Raw genomic sequence first — 16,678 nt, 5'->3', positions numbered from 1 at the left:
CCTGGTGTTATTGAAAACCGCGAGTTGGTAAAGCAAGCAGCAGAAGAGAAAGGGCTGTTCGGAATGAAGGGTGGCGGGAGCGCCTTTGAGTCATTCGCGACTGGATGACGCAAAAGACACGGCCTCGTTGAACACAGGCGCCGCTGTTTTCCCCACGGTCCCCGGTCCCCCCTGCTCCCCCCTGCTCCCCCCTCTCTAGCCCTGGCCCACCTCCCACCCTCCTGGTGTTATTGAAAACCGCGAGTTGGTAAAGCAAGCAGCAGAAGAGAAAGGGCTGTTCGGAATGAAGGGTGGCGGGAGCGCCTTTGAGTCATTACGCTGGTGCTGCCTGGCGTGGCGCGGCGGGCTTGATCAGCAGGTCTGAATTAACGCAAGCTGATTTCTTAACTCCGCACTTTATTGCATTGTGGAAGGCGGGGCCGGCACTTCCTTACACCGCGCCGCCGTGCGAACAGAGGAGGGGAAGCAGGCAGAGCAAGCAGCAGACTCTGCGAAAAACACAATACTCGGAAAGCACATGTAACAGCAGCTCGCGTCAACATACAGATGGGATGGTTTAACGTGTACGTTTGGGTTGCAAATCGAGACAAGTTTTCCCCTCGAGAGGAACTAACCCGCTGCTTTTCCGGGAATTGGTGCTGCCGTGTGTTCTTCCTCATGCTTGCTCAATCAGTACCATTCGCCAAGCCGCCGACCGCCGGCGCGAGCGGAGCGCCGAGAAAGTAGCGCCCCCCCCCCCCTCTCTCTCTCTCTCTCTCTCTCTCTCTCCCTCTCTCACACACACTCGTGCACTTATTCGGGGCGCCTATGCCCCACCCCCTTTCTCGCTGGCGCGCGTGCATGCGTGTGTCTCGGGAATGAGGTCCATTGTCATATTCCTTGTGTTTGACTTTTCCTAATGACTTATCTTTCTTCGTGTGTCTTGGGATTGCGGCTGCGCTGTGGCGGCCGCCGCCGCGGCTGAGGGGAGAGAGCGAGAGCCAAAGAGAGCGAGGGACGGAGAGCGGTGGAGCGGTGCGGGGCTCCACGTGATGACATGTCACTCATTCGGAGCGCCCGCTCGCGCTCCCCATGTTAATCTCGCTTTTAAATTGACTTGCTCGGTCCCTCTGCCGCCGCTGCTTCGTCTGATTTCGCGACGAAGACGCTGCTGCGAAAGGCGAAAGTAACGCTGCTGGCTATGAAAATACCGGGGGAGCCCACATACGCACGGCATTCCACGATTGTTCCAGCCCCGGAACATGGGGCCTGTCCAACCGCTGCTCACGCGTGGTGCTCATCTCGAGTTAGGCCGCCCCGCTCGCTCTGAGCGCTTATTGCTGCTAATAACCCATCTCCGCCAGGCTGACCCGCCAGACACGCCCTTCCCATTCTCTCCCTTTACACCTCTTTCTCTCTATTGTACTAATTTTCCATTACGCGATGCAAATGAGCGCCCCTGCTCTCGCGGTAGCGGCGGAGCGGCGGTGGTCAGCCTGACCGCAGGCAACAGGCGCAACAGGCAACCGTTTTATGACGGTAACCTTTCACACGGCCCTTGCGTGCCCCCACACTCCCGCCAGGGGTAAGGCTCCCCCCGACGAGCGCGTTTGGGCATACTCTACAGAAAGAAGAGTGTGACATTGAGACACGTCGGGCGGTAGACCAGTGCAGAATTGAGCTGTGCACGACTGACAAAGAAAATTTGCTACGAGTCAGGAAAAATGTCAACGTGTTCTGAGAATTTCTTACTGTATATATTCATCATAAAATTTTCCGGGAATTATTTCGTTTGGGCCCAAAAAATCATGAATGTTAAACTAAAGGGAAAATAGTGGTGAGGTGTTTTGTTCTTACAAACATAACACAAAATGCTCGTGTCAAATTATAGTCCGTTTGAATCATCTGTGTGTAGTGTCGTTTCGCAATCGCAGTGTAGAGCATTTTCGAACGCACTACCGAAATAAGTGTGCGCTGTCAGAAGTCTATGTTTCTGAGGAAGGAAGCGAGCCCGACTCAGGACCAGCCCGGGTGCCTAGCCTAGCCCGCTGGCTGCAGGCGTACACGGCCCGGCGCGACGCTCTCCAGTATTTTGTCTTTGAACCTGCGCCCCTCTTTATTAAAATTTCCCCTCACGCGGTGCATCAGGCCCCGCTCCGCGCTCCGCCCCGCAGGAGCAGCCGCTTGTGGTCGGCGCGCACCGGCCGCGGTGTTTTAATTTAACGTGTATTAAAATGGAAAACAAGAAAATAAGAAAGCCAGGGGCCCTCTCCTCTGCGGTGTGGTGAGGCTGGGTGGGGCTCGCCTGACGGATTGCAGGATTAGTGCGTGCACCCCCCGGGCCGCCGCGCCACGCCCGCCCTGGGCGCAGATGGGGAGCGGCCGGACCCACGGCGCCTTCATTCTTTCTCACTTTAGAGTGTGCGGTGCATATGCCTCCCTCGTCCGCAGCCCCAGCGCCGCCCGGACAGACCACCCGGGGCTCGTCGTCAGTACTCTGTTACAAACGGTTGGCTATGGCTACTTTAGCCGTTTTGTGTGACGATGTCTACTACGTTTATTAATTCTGTTCTTAATCATTTCGTATGTAGGAGATTAAAACAAATCTGTATGCCTGTTAGTGCTGCTAAACGTTTTGATGAAGTGCAACAAACTGTTGTTATTTTCGTCGTCATCGCTTTGATTTGTCTAGTATGGTGAGACCTTAAAAAAGAAAAGGTTAAAATGCAGGGAACGGAGGAGTCGGTTTGGAGCCTCAGCAGCGAGAATGTAACTTTCTGTGCATGATCGACCGTTGATGTCGAGGTTGATGTTGATGCTCCCCTGAGTCTTGTCCACTGCTGGGGGGTCTGTTACTGTTATTTCCACACGGCGACGTGAGTGAGCCGGGACGCAAGCGACACTCACCGGAAATGAAATTTTTGTGATTTTGCTCGACAAATTTCTCTCTGGTCTGCATTGTATAATTCTTTTGTAGCAGCGCGAGCCCCCGACTTGTAACTTCCCCAACCCCTCCGCTCCGCCCCGTCCTCCGCTCCCGTGGGGTGGAGCGGGGTGCAGCAGCCAGTACATGAGACTGACGTAAGCGATCCCGAGCTTTACCTTGGCATTCTTTTAGGCAAAACCGAGAGGGGAGTTGTAATCAGACGGAGGTGCCCACAAACGCAGAAAAAAATTATAATAAAGCAGGAGGAATATTCGAGAGAGTCCAGACGGATTCCGTGGCTGCCTTACCCACCCAGATTGGATTTGGAAACAACTTCCGTAGGGCGCGGCACCACCCCCTGCCTCCGAGCGAAAGAAAATGTTAAATCCCGACCGACGCTTAAAGAAAAGAAACGCCTGTAGTGAAGATGTTTTCGTGCATATTAATGAGATGTAAATTATTCCTATTGGAAGAGATTGTTTTTGCTTCGAAGGAATAGAAAGAATCGAAGGGACCGTGAAAACCGCATGCGTACTGCGTAACTTAAAATAAATATAAAGGCCCCAGCCGACCTTAAAAAAAAAGAAAGAAAACGAGACCGGCACATGGACCCAGAGAATTTCGTACCAAAGTTTTATGTCAAAACATAAAGCTCAGATGCATTTTAATTCCCTTCAAAAAATTCCATCAGCGGAATACATTGAATTTGAATAACTTTTTTTGCTATTTCGTTGGACGTGTAAGCCGGAGGCAACATGTGGGTGGCTGTGTGGCCCTTCTGCCACGCACCTAGACTGACTCCCGCCTGGCCGAGCCCCTCCCTGTCGGCACCGTATTTACGCAAGTGATAACTGTGTATGCGATTACCCTTCTTTTTTTCCCCGCCTGCGGGGGCTCCGGTCAGGTTTATGTGGACATTGAGGGTTATGGCTTGCTTGGTCTTGCGCGCGCGTGCCTTCATCTCCGTCTTACTGCCAGTCACTTGTCGCGTTCTCTCTCCCTCTCTCTCCCGCACTCTCCTATGTCTTGTTAGCATTTTTACAGCGCCATTCCGTGGGCTGGTGACTCGCTCGCGGGCGGTCCCCGCCTCTGCTAGAGGAGTGACACTCCCCATAAGAACGACGGAGACAAAACACGGTCTTTTCTTTTTTTAAGCTCGACCACGGGGGATGGATTGTCATGGGCTGTTGCGCCGCGGCAGAGACCATCACTGCATCACCGCCCCACGAATTTACGCCACCGTCGCCGCTAGGTCGTGTTGCTGTGGCTTTAAGTAACTGCTTATGGGCGTTCACACCGGAGGCCTTAGCACCGGATAAATATTTAGCGCCTTTACGCCTATCCACACTCGAATCCCAAGTCAATGGCAGTCGTAAACTTTACTTCAGGCTGAGCATCAGCATTCGCTTTCTTTTAATTGAACGAACAGTAAAACGTGCGATAGGAAAAAACTGTAATTTGCTTACCAACATAGGAGCGAGAACGGTCATTCTCTCACCTGCTGCAACTGCATGCAACAGTGTCAAGCAGTCGCGGTTACTTCACATTTAATTCTCGCTCAGTCTTCGACGAATGTCGCACACTAGGGTTGTTAGTCTTCACTGTTATTCAAGGAATGTGACGTCACATTCGTTTTAATGTAAATCATGTCACATTCGTTAGAATATTGTGTCACATTCGTTTTAACGTGAATCAGCTAATCCAGGGGGCATTTGAGCATAGATTCACGTTTAAACGAATGTGACACAATATTCTAACGAATGTGACACGATTTACATTAAAACGAATGTGACGTCACATTCCATGAATAACAGTGTTGTCAGCGCTTTTCCTCCGTTTTGTTTTACCTGGGATTGCAGAAAGTAACTGCTGCCATACGTAAAGCTCCGCCTCTGGCGCCCCATCAACAGCCCCCTGCAGGCGTCTCACTCGCCCGCGCACACTCATACGCGCGCTATCTCCCCGCCCCACCCTTTTGCAGTCAATTTTCATCAGTAAATATTGAGCTAATCCGAAACGTGCTGGTTTAAAGCGAGCACTAAAACTACAGACCGAGGCGTCCACGTCCTTGGCTCAGGCGGGAGAGAGAGGGTGAGAGATAAGAGAGACGTGAAGGAGTTGCGAAGAAACGGAGGGTGTGCTGAAGTAAAGGCTTACCGGGAGGTTTTAGTTGGGGATGATAACCCGCCTCGTTCGGGCAGAAGGAGGGATGAGAGGGGGGGGGGTCTGCCGGCTGAAGAAGGAGTAGGGGACCCTCCTCCTCGAGCAAGGAGCCACACGGCTATACGGCGGCCGTGTTCGAACGGCACTTGTCTAATATTTAGTGCGAGTGCGCTGCTGCTGACGAGGTGAGGTAAGAGCAGCCGCCGCCGTGCTGCAGCACGCTCCGCTGGGTCGCCAAGATATGAGAGCTAATGAAGGCGGCTCGGCCTGGCTCGGCCCCACCGAGCCGGTCCTAATTACTGCGAGGAGACGCGTGTTTGACTTTCGGCAGGCGCGGCTCGGCGGCTCGCTGGACCGGGGCCACTTCATCCCCCGCCCGGCCAATCCAGCGCCCCTCACCTACCTCCGAGTTCTCCCCCCCCCCCTTTTCCTGCCATCTCACCTTACCTCTCCTTGAGTTTTTCTTCCATGAAAAGAGAGAGCGATGTTGACACACAGCAGGTGGCGGCACTTGTTTGCACAACTCTGTCGTCAACTCACGCGGCTTAACAAACGACCTCCGGGCAGCCCGGTTTCCGTGACGCATGCGTCATTTTCTATTTTCTCTTTTTTTCCTCCCCTGCCGCCGCGCTGCGCTCCTCTCCTCTTTTCATTTTTCCCGCGCTCAAGTATACGCTCTTTCCCCCCTTTTTTTCCACGCCCCGCGCTCTTCGTTTTCTCCTTTTTGCTGGCGAGTGTTTGGCGCAGCGCTGCCCGTCTGCCTGCGCGGCGGAGACACACAAGATCACTTAGGCCACAATGGGGCGCGTCGTCTGCAGGAGAGGGGTCGCGTGGGAAACGAACGGATCGCCTGGTTTCACAAAATATAGCGCGTTGTTATGAAAACGTTTTCCTCACGGTTTTTGGCTCTTGACTGTTAAGATGCGTTCAGATAAAACTCATATGAAAGATTTTTCTTCGTGTAGTATTATTTTGACGTCGATATTTTATTATTCCGGGTTGGGGCGGCGGAGGCGCACCTCACCTGTAACGAAGATATACAAGGACTTCATATTTCATGTTTGGACGCAACAAAAGGGTGAGGGAGGGAGCAAAAAGCATCCTACGTCACTCCAAGGATACTGCCTACTCCCCCAACCAACACCACCACCACCATCGCCCAGCAGCCCTTATATATCTTTGTGCGTTAATTTGTTGCAGGAGGATCATATCAGAATCTCATACACGCATGTAAATTCAAAGCGGGGTCGACACGCCCGCGCGGGGCTTGGCGCGGAGGTGAAGAGGGAAGGGGGCTCTAATAATTTGATATGGGGAATTCATGTCCTGGAGGGAATTAGGCGTGTGAGACGCCGGCGGGGCGTGTATGAGAAATCTGGCGTGAGATTCTCAGCTTCCCTCGCGGAATAAATTATCGCTGCGTTTTTCATCTCCTCCTCTACTCCTTGCAGCACGCGGAAAACAAGGACCACCGGGGGCGTAATTTAGGGATCTCTCTCTCGCTCTCTCGCTCCCTCTCTCGCTCTCTCCCGTCAGAGATAAGGCCGTGGCGTACCTGTTGTGCGGCAGCTGTAGCACTCGCTGTAGCGGCGTGGTGGGGCATGGCGTGGCGCTGGGGCCTGACGTGTATGATTTATCTGAGCAGAGGGGCTTTTAAAAAGCGCCTTGGCGGCGTCTCCACCACCCCCACGGGGCGGTACTACTTCGTTAAAAAAATGAAGAAGACATTTTTTTATGTCCCGACAACCTCCAGGTTTTTTTGTTTTTTTTTCGGCGCCGTATTAATTCTTTCTGTTACGGTATCATCGACGATGAATTGTTTGATAGATAGCTTGTGGTCATCTTCCAACCCTTTCCTTGTTATCTTTACATTCCAGGACGAGGCTCTTTGCGCCACACTCCCATAGGCTTCCGGGCCGGGCACCGCCGCTGTGACGGGCCGGTGAGTTTATCCTGCTCTTCTCCAAACACTGGCTGCCGGAACACAAACCGGATGGGAAGTAGTAGTTTGCTCCGCGTCATCTTGTCGCCCGCTCGGCCCAGGTGGGCTCGCTGGCAAATCAAGTGTTTAACTGGTAAACACTTCCGAGTGCGCCACTGCGAGGCGAGTCGGACACTTACCACTTCCCAAGTACATTCGGTAATGTTGTTGGGCACTTGCAAGCGCTCAAAAGTGTTCTGTCGAACGATTTCCAAACTGTATTGTTGGTCATGCTCTTGGGAAGTGTGCAGCCGAACCGTTTAAGATTTCACTAGTGAAAATTAAGTGCTAAGTTTCACCTTTAATAGGCACTAAATGTTTAGGCCTTTTACAATGGCACACATTTTTACCACCTTTAGGACTCTTAAGTGCCTTTCTAGATGCACACTAAACTGAAAATTGCCGGAGCACCCTTGGAAAGGCACGACTTGCCTTTGCAATTATGCGTTTCCAAACGACTTGATTTTTAAGTTGGTTTGCAAGTGCAGAATCTAGCGCAGGTGTCTGAAAAGACGGCGGCAGCGGTGGCCAGGCCACTACGTCGTCGTAGGAAGAATCGACCCAGTGCGGGCTGGCGGGTGCTCCTCCCTCCTCATCCTCCTCAGCGATATGAGGCCGGTGCGTGGGGCTAATAGCAGCAGTAGCGGCAGCAGCAGTGGCAGCAGCAGCAGCAGTAGGTGTCGGCTGGATTGTTCCCAGCCGTGCTGTATGCGGACTAGTGTGTAATGGCCGAGGGAAGCCAGCTAGTGGTGGGGAGGGCCGGATTGGGCTCCGGAGGGGTGGGGGAGGGGGCCCGGCATAATTGGTAGTGGGTAGAGTGTGCAGATGGATGGCGCTGGGGGTGCCCCTTTAGGCGGAGCGGGGCGGAGCGGGGCGCGGGGCCTCAAAGCTGCGCGCACTTCCTTGAGTAGCACATGTTGCAAGCAGCAGCAGCAGCCTGCTTGTGCCAACCGCCCCAAATATTTCACGACTGGCGGCGAGATTTCTGCGGGCAGCCTCGGTGCTGAATGGCTGACACTGCTTGTCGGGAGTGGCGCGCGCGGGGCGGGATCCCCACGCCGACCCGGAACAGCAGGAGGAGGGACACTGCTCTCTGCACCGCTCTGCACAATGTTCCGTATATAATTTTTTGAAAAGTTTTCCGTCTCGTGTGTTTGGGGGCCCACAGGGCGTGCAGTGTATCGGGCGAGCAGCGGTGGGCGAGGGTGAGGGATGTTTCAAAAGTCGGCTTTGTCACGGTGGTGGTCGCGCCGCAGGACGACAAAAGCGGCGTGGACCGGTGGGGACAATGGGCGGCAGGGGCGAGCCCCGGCCGAGCCCCGGCCGAGCCAACCCCGGCCCGGGGGCGGAGAGGGGCCAGGTCCCACGAGCCACACCGCGCCAGGCGCGCCACTCATACATTTGATGAGCAGTCATTTGTCGGAGATGGGAGGACAAATCTCATTCCCCCGAAGGCGTGCGGGCGCGGCTGCTATTTATATAAAGGCATCCCAGTGGACAGACGGCGCCGTTACGACTTCGTTGTAGTGCAATCCTGTTCTTATTACGACTTACAAAAAGCGTCATGCCCATGCCCACATTTCGGGCGCGCGAGATTATGTTTTTGCTTTTGCTCCTTTTGAATGTTACGCGCGTGCGGTACATTTTAAAAAGCGAAAACAAACCGACTTCACACGTGGCGTGAAAGTTTGTATTTGTGTGTCGCGTGATCTCAATCCATGATACAGCAGCGATTCACTTTGTATACAAAAAGTGAGGTAGGGAAAACCACACGTTGTTTCATTTTAAAAGGGCCATCAGTATCCCTTCCCAAAAAAGAGCTACTCGCTCTCCCAGTCGCTTCCCTTCCATTTCAACAGCGCACTATTATCGTCCGTCTCTGCGTCCGTCCTTGTCTTCCAGCCCTTCCAGCCGCCCCTGGCCGTTGCGAGTGCGAGCGAGACAGACTGGGAACACCGGGGCCATACGTGCGCACGCTAGGCTCGTGCCGCCCCGCCACCGCTCCACGACAGCTATATCCAAGTCAATGAAAACGTAATCCCCCCTACCCCCACCCCCTCCATCCGGGGCTCCCCCTCCCTCCGTTCAGCCGAACACGCCTAGCCTCGCTCCGCCCCCGCCTCCGCGACACTACCCCTCACCACCGGGGGGGTATTATTGCTTAGTGGTTACGACAAATGCGACAGGCACAAGCACTGCTGGGCCAGACATGCGTGCCGAGCGGAGCGGCGCGCGGGGTGCGTGACTGCGGGCCGAGGGAAGGGTGGCGCGGCGGGTGACAGGCGTCGCTCCCCCGCGGCCCCGCCAGGCCCCGCCAGGCCCCGCACCACCCGGGGGTCCCCCCGAGCTGGGCCCACCAGCCGAGATATGTTTAGAGACCCTTGACCGACCGACCGACCCGTCGCGGGTGGCTCCTCCTTCTGTCTTCGGCTCGTGAGGACTGACGGTCTCCCCCCTGCCCACCACCCAAACGCAAATAATTATTGTCCGCTCGATAATGCGAGAAATTTTGGTAATGATAAAAAACCTACGCCTTAAATCTTGAAGTTAAGTTTTTGTCGCGAGAACAATTTATTTGCAAATTGGAAACCTTTACCAATTCATTCGTTGGGCAAAGTTTATGTTTCTGCATGATGAGAGACATGCTACTTCGTCAATAGCAGCATGCAAAGATTCACTGAAGGCTAGTCTCATGTCGCCAAAATATTGACGTCCTCTGATGAGCACCAAACTTTTGCGTCTTTTGAGGCCTACTTTCGGCGTCCTTTTGGAAGACGCCAAATCTTGGCGTCAAACGACGCCAGAATTAGGCGTCATTTACTATTGGAACGCCAAATCTTGGCGTCTTATTGTCATCACAAGACGCCAACCAGTTTACAGTGTTGCATTTGGTCAAAAAACATCTTACGCACACATTTGCTCTTTGAAAAATCCCTCTCAATTTAGAGCGTGTGTGGTGAAAGGTGGTTGTAAACATCTTGTAAAATCTTTGGTGAAATGAACTTTGCTTCGCCGTAAACGCATGTTCAGGGCGCGGCGTCCGTCGCCGAGCGGCCGCACCGCCTGGAAAATAAGCAGGTGACGCATCGCGTGAGCCGGTAATTATTTTTCCGTGATTATTTTCATCCCCGTCGGGTCGGGCTGGCCCCGCCCGTCCCCAGTCCATCAGCGTGCTAATTGAGCCTCGCCGACTCCGACTCGTGTTTCTCTTTTTCGTTTTTTATCCCCCGTCGTTTAGTCGCGCTCTCTCGTCGCCACATGGTCGGTAAACAGTAATCCGATGACTGTGTGTGAAAAGAGGGGGCGGGTTCGCAACAGGCTGTCCCCGCGGCCCAAACAGACCCTGGACGGACTGCTCGTTTTTTTTTCTTTTTTGAAAACAAGAAGAACGAAACACGAAATCGTTTATCTCATTAGCCGTTTATATTTATATTTTTTCCTTTACGTGCTGCGTGTTGCCGCGCCGGGTGCCGGGGGCGCTACCGCCACACCTGGACGCCGCGCGCTCCTTCCTTACTCTGTGCAGCCCCCCCCCTCCCCCCAGCCCTCTCTCCCTTACCCCCCTCCTGGAGCCCGCGTGATTCTCCCATGCGGGGCCCAATTCACGGCCCATAAAACCAAGGAGAGCGCCGCAGAGTCGATGACACCTAATTTTTATGTCAATACTCTGGCGTGGCCCCTCTCACTGCGACCCCTCCCTTATACATTTTTATTTTATCCTCCCCCCTTCCTCTCGCACCCTCTGTGGCGCCGCAGTGCTCTCTGCTGGTGGGCATAACTGTTTGAGGGGCGGAGCGCGTTGGGGGACACACAAGAATAGCTCCCAAGGAGAGGTTTTGTTGTCGGTGGGAATAAGCCGGCAAGGACGCGTCTGTGATGACAGTCGCGTGTGCCCTTTTAACCGACTGCTTATTTGCTGTTCTTAATAAGGGTTTGGGAATTCACGGCTGCTCACATAATGTCTATCTTCTTTTCTGTGCACGCATGGTATATGGTGTCTGTACGAAGTTGTACAATCTGGATTTTTCTTTTAATCTGCACATTCGTCTGTTAAAAAAGTACGACATCAGAGTACATTAAGATTTAGTGTGTGGGATACGATGAGAACAAATGACGGTGTACGGAACTCAGCAGGTCGATACGTGACAAGACAATGGGTGGACATGCTCGACAGGGTGATTACAGAGCAACTTCCTGATCACAGACTGTCGGAGCGTGCTGTCAACAGAGTGTCGGCCGCGTGTCCGCGCCATAAAAACATCAGAGTGGGCGCGGGAAGAAAAGATCGACACAGTGCAATAAAGTTGTGTGTGAAAACGATTTCATAAATAACAAATCGAAGAAAACTAAACCGAAACTTTTTTTTTGGTGGGGGGTGGGGGCGAGTTTGAGAGGAAAGGACGGTGTCTTATGCCTGCAGGAGCGAATGGTTGCGCAGAGGCCAATGGGCGTTCCCGATAGTGATACCGGAAGTGTCGGATAGACCGGAAGAAAAAAGTGGCGCCCGGAAGTGGGCCATGCTGCGGGACGTCTCAATGTGAGGCGCCCCCCCCCCCTCCTCCCCCAGAACGTGGAACAACCCTTGCACGTGGAGGCCTCTCTAGGGGTGGCGGCGGCAGGGGTGGCTCAGGGACGTAAGAAAAAGGAGAGGTTAATCGTGTAGAAAACGTGTAATACGGCGTTTGTTTGATTATATGGCGCGCGGCCGCCTCTAGGTCTAGGCGCACCGGGGGAGAGGCGGGGTCGGCCACTGCTAGCGCCGCGGAGGGGAGAGGTGTGCCCGTGCGTGAGGCTCGACGACTGACATGAATCGCGGCCACTTAGAGACACCTTTAGGCGGGCGGGCCGGAGGGCGGAGCCGGAGAAATAAAAATGGGGAATAAGCCGCGCGGCTATTACGTTGTCGTGCCGTTCGTGCGTGAGGCCCCTTACCACTCGAGACGATCAAAAAACCTGACGACTGACGTGCGTTTTATATATATATTTCCGTTTAGCATTCGACCGTGTGATGATGTTCCGTGCCGCTGCTCAGCAGCTAGCAGCCGCTCCCCTGGCTCACCTTGCGCTGCTGGCTCCCCTTTAACCGGCACTGACCCGCCTCAAGGCGCGGCGCTGCGCTGGCGGAACGGGGCACGGAACAATTACACCGTGCCGCTGACATGGCAGCCGGGCGGGTACCACGCGAGGTGCCGTGGCGTGTGTGAGCTGTGAGCCAAGAGAGAGAGACACACACACACATTCGAGAAACAGAAGGATAAAGTTGGGTTTTGTAAGGAATCAGCCGGAAGCTTTTGTAGCCCTCTTGCAAAAGCATTAAAATATCATATTGTGGTCAGCGATGGTTTTGACTTTTTAGTTTTTGGAAAAATTAAAGCACTCTGTGCAACAATACCCGGAGTGTCTTGCTGTCGTCGGTGTTATACCACAAACCATGTGCGCGTGCTGAGCACCACTCTATTGAAAAAATAGCTCACCCCCCCCCCATGCACTGTCCTGTTATTCCAGTGAAAGGTCAGCCGGCCATGGCCACACTCGTGTGCTCCGCGGGTCGCGCTGAGCCTATGCCTTGAATTATCCAAAAGGATCCTGCTGTCCACACGACGCCCTTGCGCTGCCCCCGCGCGCCGACAGGCGACCCCTCCTCCTCCTTCCTGCTGGTCAGTAAGTCGTCGACGTGTTAATTCGACTAATAGCTGCCGATTTGCATAGTCGATCGTGACGGATGGTGCGGCGGACAGCAGGGGGGAGCGGCGGAGCGCTATGGAATGGCCGGTGGCCGCCCCGCCGGACACGCGGCCGGTAACTAGCCATCTGTTGCTAGCGCCGCTCTGCCTGCGGCCCGCCGGCGCCGCCGCGCCCTACTGATCCCGGGGATCGAGTGAGTGGCCGCGCGTTTGTGATTCAATTACCACCCTGCGGAAACGTGCCGCGTGGAAAAAACAATAAAACGTTTGGACAGTATCAGTTTGCTCATGTTTATATTGTATCCGAATCATAAATTATTAGCACCTTTAATTATCGATGGAATTCGGATACTCCTCCTTTAGTAACTTTTCACTGTTTCGCCATGTAATTTTATATGCTTTGGAGTCAAAGTGTCCATGTTATCTATGACCGTTTTTTTTTCTAATGCAAATACCTGGGCAATTATTAGAGTGATGGATTGGTGGCGAGAGATGGTACGGCTATACGTGTGCGCTATTTTACCTCACCTACATACTACATTCCACCTCGATGACATTTATTGTCTCGGGGGGGATGAATACGAGCGGGCGAGTGGTGTGCGTCTCTGCAGCTCGCCGCCGCAGGCCGGCCGCAGGGTTATGGCTGGTCCCTTCATGCCCTCTCTCTGCTGTGATATCTCCCCCCTCCCCCTACCGCACCCCTCTCTGCTGTGATACTACCCCCCCCCCCTCTCCGCCCACCCTTCCACGCCAACCCCGCCTCTACGCTATGCCGTGTGAGGCGCGGGTTGCCTAATTGCGCCTTACGGAAATTCCATTACGGAACCCCCAGCGCCGTATGCGGTCGTCCTCGGCAACCCTCGAGCCCAGAGCTCTGGGCCTCTCTATCCTACCCTCACCCTCTCCATCTCTCTATCCTCACCTCACCGCCCCCCTAATCTCTTTTTTCGCGCCCTCCCGCTCCCGGTGAGCGCCCCCCATCCCCCTCCTTTGCGGTCGCACATGCAAATTTATTGAATTCTCTCTAAACATGACATGCCTACCTTGGCAGCTGCTGTGCCTCCGCCTCTCCCCGTCTGCCTTCCTCTCCCTCCTGCGCCCTGCTCCTCCTCCATCACCCCCGGCTGCCTGGCCGCCAAGGGTCGCCGCGGTTGGGTGGGTGCGGGCGGCCTGGGGCGGGCAGGGGCGGGCGCAGCGAGGGGAGCCCGGCCAACCTCTGGGGAACCTCAGCCCCGGGCCGAGCCTCGCCGGCCGCCACGGCCTGGTACTGATTTCGAGGACGCCCCGCCCGACACACACCCCTGCACACTCCCAGTACTAGCACTGCTCCTCTAGTTTTACTATTGCAGTTTGAAAATGTATCCCATCTCATCGAAATTGTTCAAACCCAGACAATGCTTAGAGAGCCAAGGCAGAGAGCCGCAATTCTTTTCGAGTTGATCGGCATCGGCACGTTTTTTAAATCGACTTTTTTGGGGCCTCTATCGGAAGCAGCAACGGTAGGCAAACTCGTATTGGATAAGCGGATTCCTTCTTCTCCCCAGAAAAAAAAAAGAAAGTGGCTGGTGATTAGCGGCGGCGCTCCGGAACTAATTAGGTCCCCCTCCTATCTCTCTAATCGATCGCCACTTCAGTCTTTTTATACTTTTTCCCCTCTCTCCCTTACGCTTTGTGTTGGGGCCGCACTAGTGGCTTCTTGAGGTGACGGCGACCAGCCGGCCGCTCTTGGAAACTCATCTACATTCATCCATCGTTTGCGACAGCCTCCCCCTTCCCTCTCCCTTTCGGGGTGACTGGGGCAGCGCAGCGTTTGCATTCGTCTTCTCTCTCTCTCTCTCTCTCTTTGCTTTGTGTTCTGAAAATTTTTTGTTGCAAAAGCCAACAATTTGCGGAGCAAACCAACATGCTGTCGCCACAGTGAACGCGTAGCTTAGTGATGAGCGCGGCGTTATTTGATAGCAATACGAAAGAATGTGTGATTAAGTACTCCAAAAGGACAGTTTTTTTTCTCGAGCTAGATATTAAATCTGGCAACCAAAATTTACTTCCGCGCTACTACTGAAGATTTTGCGCACTGTCCGTTTTTCAGTGCCGTGGCATTCCTTTCTCCTCGTCTCTTTCTCTAGTGTCTACAGCATTAGTGGCTTCTTATTCCACTAGCTTGGCCCATTGCTACCCCTATAGAGCAGGGGCGGGAGGGGTGCCCCCCCCCCCTCTTCTCTCTCTCTCTTTCTCTCTCACGCTCTCTGTCTCTCTGTCTCTCCCCCTTGCTCCCCGGGTCACCTCATTTCCAGGGCAGGCCCTCCGCCCGCGAGCTGCAACGAGGTGGAAGTCAACAACTGGAACTAATTTCGTCCCACTGCAAGTAACTCTTTGTGCGCCAAAGTGTCTCGGGGCGGACGGATCGTGAGAGAGCCGCTATTTACATTTCCGCTCTTCTTTGGTGTGAAAATCAGCCCCAACCCTCTCTTTCTGCTCCTAGTGGCTCCTCATCCTCGATTTGTTTCTAGTGGTGGCCTTGGAATTGTGAGAGAAAGGAAGAGAAAGGGTTTCCGTTGGAAGACAAAGTTGACGAGCGCGCTCACAGAGACCACTTCAGAGAAAAAGTGCAAAAATATCTTTAGAAATACCTATTTAGAGTTCCCATGTTTATCTTTTTTGTGAAATGTTCGTTGTAAGTTCCTCGGTCAGCAAATACATTTTCGGTGTTAGCAAACAAGATGCTTTCAAAGTATTAGAGAAAGAGTTTTTATTCTGTAACGGTTCATGCGCGCCTTGTTGTTAAATAAAACTCTTCACAGGCGCACTTGAAACGCAAGTGTGAGAATGTCGCACACTTGCTTTTCCAGAGTAGATGTGGCATTTAAACAGGTGCATACACACACTTGGAAAGTAACCTCGCGTCCAAAAGTGCCGCACGATGTGCTTAAGCGTGATGTAAAGCGTAAGGCAGATACTATACTTAAAATTTAGTGCATTTCCCTGCGCTTTTTCTCGAAACAAGTGCATGCAGTCAGTTTGTTTGACTTGTGCACTTGATTTTGAGTAGCTTTCTTTACTGGGGGTGTGCTGGACGCTACGTTGGCGCCATGTGGAGGCCTGACCCCGGACACTACCTCGTCCCGCGCTGCCGTGCGCCGCCTAGCCGCCCTGCCCCAAGGCCAGCGCCTGCCGCCCAAGGCCGCGCGGCACCAGCCGAACTTTAGGTCATTGACTTTTCAACTTCCACTTTGCGCGCGGGTTGCGGAGCGTTGTGGGACGGAGACGCGACGAGGGGAAAAGGGGGGGGGGGCATCCAGCAGAGAGAGGCTTAAAACGACCGCGAAAGTCAAGGTTGCAATATTCCAACTTCGGCGAGGGCCGCGCCGTCGAGGCCGCAAGTACCCACCCCCCGCGCGCCGGGTCGGCGTTGGCGGCGTGTCGACGCGCGCGAGTATTTAGCGCCAACTGACTTGCAACATTCCAGGGCGGTATTATTTTTGGACGAGTCATGCTCTGCTCCTCTCTCCCTCCTCCTTGCGCCTTCGTCTCGGACCGGCGGGTCCCACCATCCCCCCTCCCTGCTCGAGCGCTGGTGACATCCGACACAACACAGCAGCATCAGCAGCGCGTCGCTCGAGCGGAAACGGAACCAGATCGTCCAAGTGGAACCGAAGTGGTATCGAATTCTATCAGACCGCACAGCACAGGTCGCCCACCCCGCCGAGGGCGTGGCGTGGCGCGGCGGGCCGTGGGGAGGGAGCGACGGGACGGACGGGCGGACGGGGAGGAAAAAGAAAGCCATATCGCGCTCAGCTAAGTGGCTAAGTGGCACACATAAAGGTCGAAATCATGAAATCGACCGGAATAAATCCGTTCCGCGGAAATTTTGTGGTCGATAAAAGGCGCGGCGGTAACTCCGGGAGCGCCGATAAAACAGGACGAGTAGGGAGGGGGTGGGGGCGG

At 54.2% G+C, this 16,678-nt stretch overlaps 2 protein-coding genes across 9 annotated transcripts in view; one reads left to right on the top strand and one right to left on the bottom strand.

Annotated features, from left to right (window-relative positions):
* Positions 1 to 16,678, top strand: part of LOC113205953 (uncharacterized) — a 197,224-nt gene that overhangs the window by 46,871 nt on the left and 133,675 nt on the right. Inside the window, exon 3 of one of the 3 annotated variants that reach the window (XR_008010883.1) lies at positions 6,946 to 7,010. The exons of the other annotated variants lie outside the window; for them this stretch is intronic. The gene's annotated coding sequence lies outside the window, so the exon portion shown is untranslated. The remainder of the gene's footprint in view (positions 1 to 6,945; positions 7,011 to 16,678) is intronic. 3 annotated transcript variants of the gene reach the window in all.
* LOC113205939 (transcriptional activator MN1-like) overlaps positions 1 to 16,678 on the bottom strand; it is a 195,614-nt gene that overhangs the window by 149,204 nt on the left and 29,732 nt on the right. The window lies entirely within an intron of this gene.

Source organism: Frankliniella occidentalis, unplaced genomic scaffold (assembly GCF_000697945.3).
Source record: "Frankliniella occidentalis isolate FOCC.00 unplaced genomic scaffold, Focc_3.1 Scaffold2, whole genome shotgun sequence".
In the NCBI taxonomy this organism is placed as follows: Eukaryota; Metazoa; Arthropoda; class Insecta; order Thysanoptera; family Thripidae; genus Frankliniella; species Frankliniella occidentalis.
Note: the sequence above shows the minus strand (reverse complement) of the source record. Positions and strands in the feature narration are given on the sequence as shown.